The following is a 6,744-nucleotide window of genomic DNA, read 5'->3' as shown; positions in this document are numbered from 1 at the left end:
GCGTCTTCATGGGCTCGCTCCCGAAGAACTTGGCGCTGATCGCGGTGGGTCCGTGGGTCGGACGACGCTATAGAAATGTTATCACAAGCGTCGTCATGACGGACCGGCACCGGCGGCAACTGGCGCGGGGGAGGAGAGTGTACCATGGCTACAGCTCCCCCGGTCCTACCACCGCTGGCATGTGGTGGCTCGATGGAGCGCCGGCCCGAGGGCCCCGCCGATCGTGGATCGTCTTTGTTGGCGATGGTGACGAGGCTCCGGATGGTGGCTCTCCACTCCTCGAGCTTCTTCGCAGCAGGAGGGAAGTCGAGGAGCAGCTGCACGCGTGCCAAAGCTTCTGCTGGCGTGGGTGGTGGCGAAAGCTGCGTGGACCGTGGCGCGCTTCGACTTCTAACCACGTTAGAAGGAGCTCTATCACGGCCCAGCGGCTGCGTGCCATTTTCGCCAGCACTTCGGCGGGCATGCTGGCCTCCTTCGTCCCGCAGATGATGCACAGGGCTCTTCCCACGGCGGTGTCCAGGGTCACCTGTGTGGTGACGCTGCTCATCGCGCACACCATGGGAAGAGCGTGCTGTGGGCGCCGGGTGGGCGTCTTGGAGGTCGCCATGCCGCCCATGGGTGGCACGGCGATGCCCCCGGAGGGCCCCGTGCCGCCTGCGGGGGGCCCAGCTCCGTCTCTGGATTTTGCAGCGTGCGGCCCGTCGTCTCGCGCATGAACGACGCTGCTCGCCAGGCTCTGATTGCCAGAGCGATGTTGGTGATCGCGGGCCGCGCCTCGGGTCCTATCCGCGACCGGCCCGCTGCTCGCCCACACCGGTACGGGCCGTCCGGCTCCCGACAAACCGACCGTCGTGGCCGCCTTCTTCTTGGGAGCCATGGTGATGAAGAGTTGCTAGGCTAACTGCTAGGACGGATTCTCACAACTGCGCCAACCCCCTACCTGGCGCGCCAAAGATGTCGGTGGGAACGACACCTATGGGGTCACTGGGTTCCCTTCTACGGTCGGCGGGCGCGAGGTTGTGCAAAGAGCAGGTCTGACATGAAGCACACGGGTCGTTTACCCAGGTTCGGGCCGCGAAGATGCGTAATACCCTAGTCCTGCTTTGGTGGATGTATTTCAGAGTGTTCTTGAGCTCTCGAACTAGCTACGGTGGCTGCTTAGTTCCAAAGAGCCGAATCCATCTCCTGGTCGCCTCGGGCCTCCTTTTATAGGCAAAAAGGGGTTGCCACAGTGGCACACAGGAGGTGGAAAGGTGTATAGTGCGCGAGCTTATAGCCCGGCATTACGGGACAAAGCGCATTAAATGCGCTACTTAGGTGTCCATTAGCTTTATCGGGGACGGGAACGAGGCCCGTCCCGTCTGTCGCCCCTCCGCCTCGTTTCGACATGCGCCCAGGCCAGCGATGTGTGCAGCGCGATGTAGGCAGGCAGGCTGCTGAGGTGGCGCGATGGCAGGGCCTTCATGAAGATCTGCATGCCACCACGTAGGTGCTTGCTGAGTTGGCCTGGAAGCCGCATGTTGCCACGCAGGTGCCTGCCCAGCTGGTTGGGCTGGCAGCTGCATGTGAACGGCGGAGGAGTCTTGGTCGATGCGGGCCGGACTGCGGCCCCGCTGATGCCTTCGGCAAGGGTCTTGCCGGGGGCCCGGCAAGGGTCTTGACGTGGCGTTGCATTCGGCTCCGGCAAGGCGCTTGCCGGGGGTCTTGTGGATTCCCTCGGCTAGGATCCCGCCGAGGGTCGCCGTCTTTTGATCCTCATCTGATCTTGTGCATTCATGATCTTGACAAAGATCTGCATGCCACCACGGAGGTGCCTCCCGAGTCCTGGTTCCAATGTAGTTGTTGACGGCGTTCGGAACCTTTGGGCTCAAGGGTGGCTCGCTCTGCTGGTGTTGGGCAAGTTGCCCCGGCAAGGCTCTTGCCGGGGCCGCAGAGGCCGCCCCGGCAAGGGTCTTGCCGGGGGAGTCCACCTTGCCCCTTTGGTCTTTGTGTTTCTGGTCTTGGCGTTGCCTCTGGTCGCCTTGTGCCTTCGGCTTCTCTCCGGCTTCCCTCCTCTGTCCTGCTAAGTGTGGCCGTGGCGCGTGGCTCTGACTGTCCGTGCACAAGTAAAGGGGTCAAAAGGAGAGCCCCTACTTTTGTACACCGACAATCTGGCGGCCCCAATTCCAACCCTGCAAAATCTCCCTTCTCCATCGTCCCCTTCCGCGCCCAGATTGCTCAAATCCCCAATTCTCCGCCAACCCAAGCAAAGTTCGAATCGCCCCTCGTCTCGTCTCTTTCCCCACCTCTTTGCCGGATGACGAAGACGACGGTCGTGCTTCACCACCGCACCGGAGCTACCTCATCTACGCCCTCATCCACCGCACCGGGTGATCCACCGACAACGTCGGCCGCCGCATCCGACGTGCATCACAGACACCGACTTCCACCGCATCAGGTGTGCTTCACCGACGCCGTCTCCCACCTCACCGGGGCTACTTCACCGAGCACATCATCGCACCTCCGCCCCCCGAGGCCGTTGGGGCTTCACCAACGGTCTTGTCCACCGCATCGTAGCGCTCCGCTGCCACACAAGATCTGCATCCGTGCGCGGCCAGCCAACACCAGCGCATCACCCTCAACGGCTCTGAAGACCCGCACTCTAGCTAGGCGAGCAAGCCCAAACACCGGCCCAAACTAGGTATCCACACATCACTCCCTTGTGCACTGTTCTGACGATGTTTGGATATCCTTTCACTGCTCTCTTAGCTTACACGCCTATGCAACTCTGACTTTAACTCTTATTTCTTCTGGAGATATCATCTGAAACAAGCAAAACCATTTTTTAGCGAAGCGTGACGGCGCTACGGGATCTGGTACACATCCTGCACACCCGTATAACCTTGTAAGTATCTGTCCTCCGGTACAACAACAAGGTCGATTCCTCTTATTTGATCAACCATTCGCCGTGTCAAAATGCAGAGGGGGATGCAAGGAGCACAAGGCCTGCACATCCAAGCAAGTGGTAACATGGACTTGTACATGGAACATCCCAAGCGCAAGCAGAGCTGCAGTGAGCCTATACAACGAGCTAGCGTATGTCCCTGCATTTCATTTAATTCGTACTGGCATGCGTGTATGATTTGTGTGCAGTGGCGGATCCACGAATTCAAGTTACCAGGGGCGAACATTTAACTTAAAAAATATGAAGGCACTTGCACTCCAAATCAACATAACTTGAGAAATGTGAAGAAGCTACATGCACCTTGAAAACTAGCTAATGATCCAAAGTAGTTCAGATTATAAAACACTAAATGATGCAAGCACCAAAAAACACAAAATGCAACATGGTGTACAAGGACTACTAACATGGTCTGTACCTGCTTGAATTATTCGTTCTCTGGCTGAAAATATCGAAGTGTAATTGCACCTATACCCAGTGCGCAAACTGCATATCAACATATCTATCCTGCACAAGTATGCCAATAGTTTCAAACAACAGATTAGAAAAGTATTTATGCTACGTTTCATGATACGGGGACTTTCTAGTAGATGGCCTCGACGTTTCCTCAAGCCATGAAAATGTACTATAATTTGCTTGTCATCAATGCCTGCAAATCTCTATGTCTCTCTCAACATAGCAGATCATCATTAGACACTAAATCCTTCAATGGGAGCTTACAAAATGCTTGCATTAGATCCCTCATTAGACACTATATGTTCATCACCAGGAGCGTGTAAAATGTTTGCATCAAATCCTTCATTAGCAGTCTGTTCATTAGACACTTCAGGCTCAAGAACAACATGAGCTTGTATGTTTGCACCGGAAACTTGATTAGATACATCAGATTCAGTTAGTTCAGTATTGATTGGGGGAGTTATAAAATAAGCAGAAATTGGTTTCATTTTCTCATGGATTCCCTACATACAAGCAGTTTTACAACACCGTCGGCTTTAACTATTGGCCAGAAATTGAACAGTTGAATTAGATATAATCAGGGATGTGATGTACCTGCTCGTTGCACATGCTACTCTTGCAAGCTGCGACTGTCCGTTTGCGCAAGCTCGATGCCATTCCCATGCTTCCGCCGCTGCCTCCCACGCAGGCTACACCCAGGGTTGGATCTTCATCTTCTTATCCTTCCGTTCGATTGAAGCCCGGCGACCGCCCTCCAACAAGGGCGCGAGGAAGTGTTGTGTCGGTCTGTCCAGCGGCGGCTAGGTTAGGAGCGAACCAGACTGGAGGCTGGAGCGAACAAATTGGGATTTTTCCTACTGTCGATCGATATGGGAGGCGCTCGTTTGGGCCGCGAGCCTGCTATAGGGCTTGCCTTGCACTTACGTTATTGGCCCATCCAAATTGAAACATTTTTCTTCATTTTTTACATTGCCTGCTTGTGCGTTGGGCCAACCTGGACGACTCAAACTAGGTGCACACTTTCCAGCCACCCGAGGCGGCCGCCCATACCAGCCCCTATGGTGGCGTCGCCCCTTTTTGTGTGTATGATTGGGGTAGTGAAAAATATTCCAGTGGCTCTTTTGATTTACCCACATAATGGTTGAATTGCTTGTTTCTATGAACTGAGTTCGCCAATAATGTGAAGGATGCCAGTCTTTTCATCCTATTGTAGATTGCTTAGATCTCGATATGCCAAATGTAATCGCATGAAATATACAGTAAAAGCCAGTGTGATGTGTGTGGCTACAACTAGTCTGACTACGTGTCCTCATATAACATATCAAGGACGCACCATCTTACCAGATTAACCATGCGACTTACCAATACAGTGTGCGAAGAAAAAAGCTTTGGGACTGCGTATCCAAGCAATTGATGCCATGGAATCCTTCGTAGAACCTTGTAAGCAAAAAAGAAGTTGCAGTGTGCCTGTACAAAGAGCTAGCGTAAGTTCAGTTATCTACTTCTCAGAATTTTAGTTAGCCACTTATTGCAAAATTGTTCAATTACATTGCTTGGCTTAATTTAGTTTGCTACTAATTACATAATGCCATAGCCTGTTAATCCTATTATAGACTGTGCCTATGTATGTGTTTGATACTTACTGTTAAGAATTACCTGTTTGCCTGAACTTAAATAGCTACTTAAGCACGTAGATAGCTGGTCATATGTACTTCTAGGGTGCAGCAGAATTCACGTGTAATTTGCGTTCTGATACCCTATTTGTTTAAATGGTTTGCCGTTATCACTTGTAGCACTAGTAATGTTTGCATGTTCATAGATAGACAACTATCAGGTTTATATGAGGGACACCATCTTTTTAACTTATATATGTGTTGGAATCATTTTGCTTACATCAAAGAAATTTACAGATGTCTGTGTTGTTGGTAAATGGTACCGACTTGTTACTTTAATACGTTGCCAAGAACTTGTTAGTTTTACTAGTTCATGTGTAATTAAATATGTTGCCAAAACCGGTTAGTTTTACTAGTTTGATGTTAGTTTCTTATGGCCCTTGCAAAACTTTATTTATTGATTGCTAACATTCAAGTTTCAGGATCCAACTGAAACTCCGTTGGCACAACATGTATGTTTTCAGAAACTTCCTTGTTTACCTGGTTTGCTGCTGTAACTTGTTGCTGTAATCATCTTACCAACTTCAAGTTTTCATGATCGAATTGGAAGTCCAATTGCACAGCAGGTATATTTTCAAAAATATATTTGTGTAACAGGTTTGCTGCTGTAACTTGTTGCTCTAATCAAGTTACTGACTACTCAACTTTTCAGGATCCAAGAGAAACTCCAATGCCACAACAGGTTCCTTTTGCAAAACTTGTTTGTTTAACTGCTTTGCTGCTGCAACCGGTTGCTCTAATCACGTTACTGGCTACTCAACTTTTCAGGATCCAAGAGAAACTACAATGCCACAACAGGTACCTTTTGCAAAACTTGTTTGTTTAACTGCTTTGCTGCTGCAACAACCGGTTACAATGATGTTAATAACTACTTTTCAGCATCCAATTGAAACTCTTTAATTCCTTGTTTGTTTAACAGGTTTGCTGTTATAACTCCCAGTTGAGATGTTTTGCTAACTTCAACTTTTTGGAATCCAATCGGAACTTTAATGGCAAAACAGGTTAGCCCAAGATCAAAGAGCGAGGTCCCCATGGACGTTGTATCATCCTGCAGCAGTGGCACCGGCCCAGTCGTGCATCATGAATTTCCAGTTGCTGATGCTCTAGAGGCTAAACTAGTGGTAGAAAGAGATTCTGCTTCTGCACTTAGAGATGAAGTTGACATGTTGAGGAAGCAAACAGCACAATCACAAGCAGTACTCAAGACAACCATTAAATATTTGGTGGATTTCAAAATGAAGCAAGCTGAGACTGACCGCGTTGTTAATGTCCTGAAGGAAAAAAGGAAATTAAATGCCCACTTGGTAAATGATAGGTGAAATGTTCTTTCCATCGTTGAATAACCTTTGTGTTGTTTGTTCATGTAATCAATCAAACCATTTGTTTTAGAGATCATGTAATAATTGTTTTTTTGGTTTGTAATTTTATTTTAGCACAAGTCTGTATTAATTGATAAGACTCGGAGACATTTCATTTTGATTGCTTTGACAGACCTACAAATATGCCAATCGGGCTGAATGTGCATTCAGCAATAATAGTAGTATAGATGGACCATAAGTGGCACGCAACGTAAAGGGCCAAGATGCTGTAGTAGCTTCGCTAAAAAAAGGATGATGTTCTAGTAAAAAAGTACAACGGCCTGGCTTATGTATGTTAGTTGATATTATTGATCCA

Source organism: Aegilops tauschii, chromosome 1 (genome assembly GCF_002575655.3).
Source record: "Aegilops tauschii subsp. strangulata cultivar AL8/78 chromosome 1, Aet v6.0, whole genome shotgun sequence".
Taxonomy (NCBI): Eukaryota; Viridiplantae; Streptophyta; class Magnoliopsida; order Poales; family Poaceae; genus Aegilops; species Aegilops tauschii.
This window is presented reverse-complemented; position numbering follows the sequence as displayed.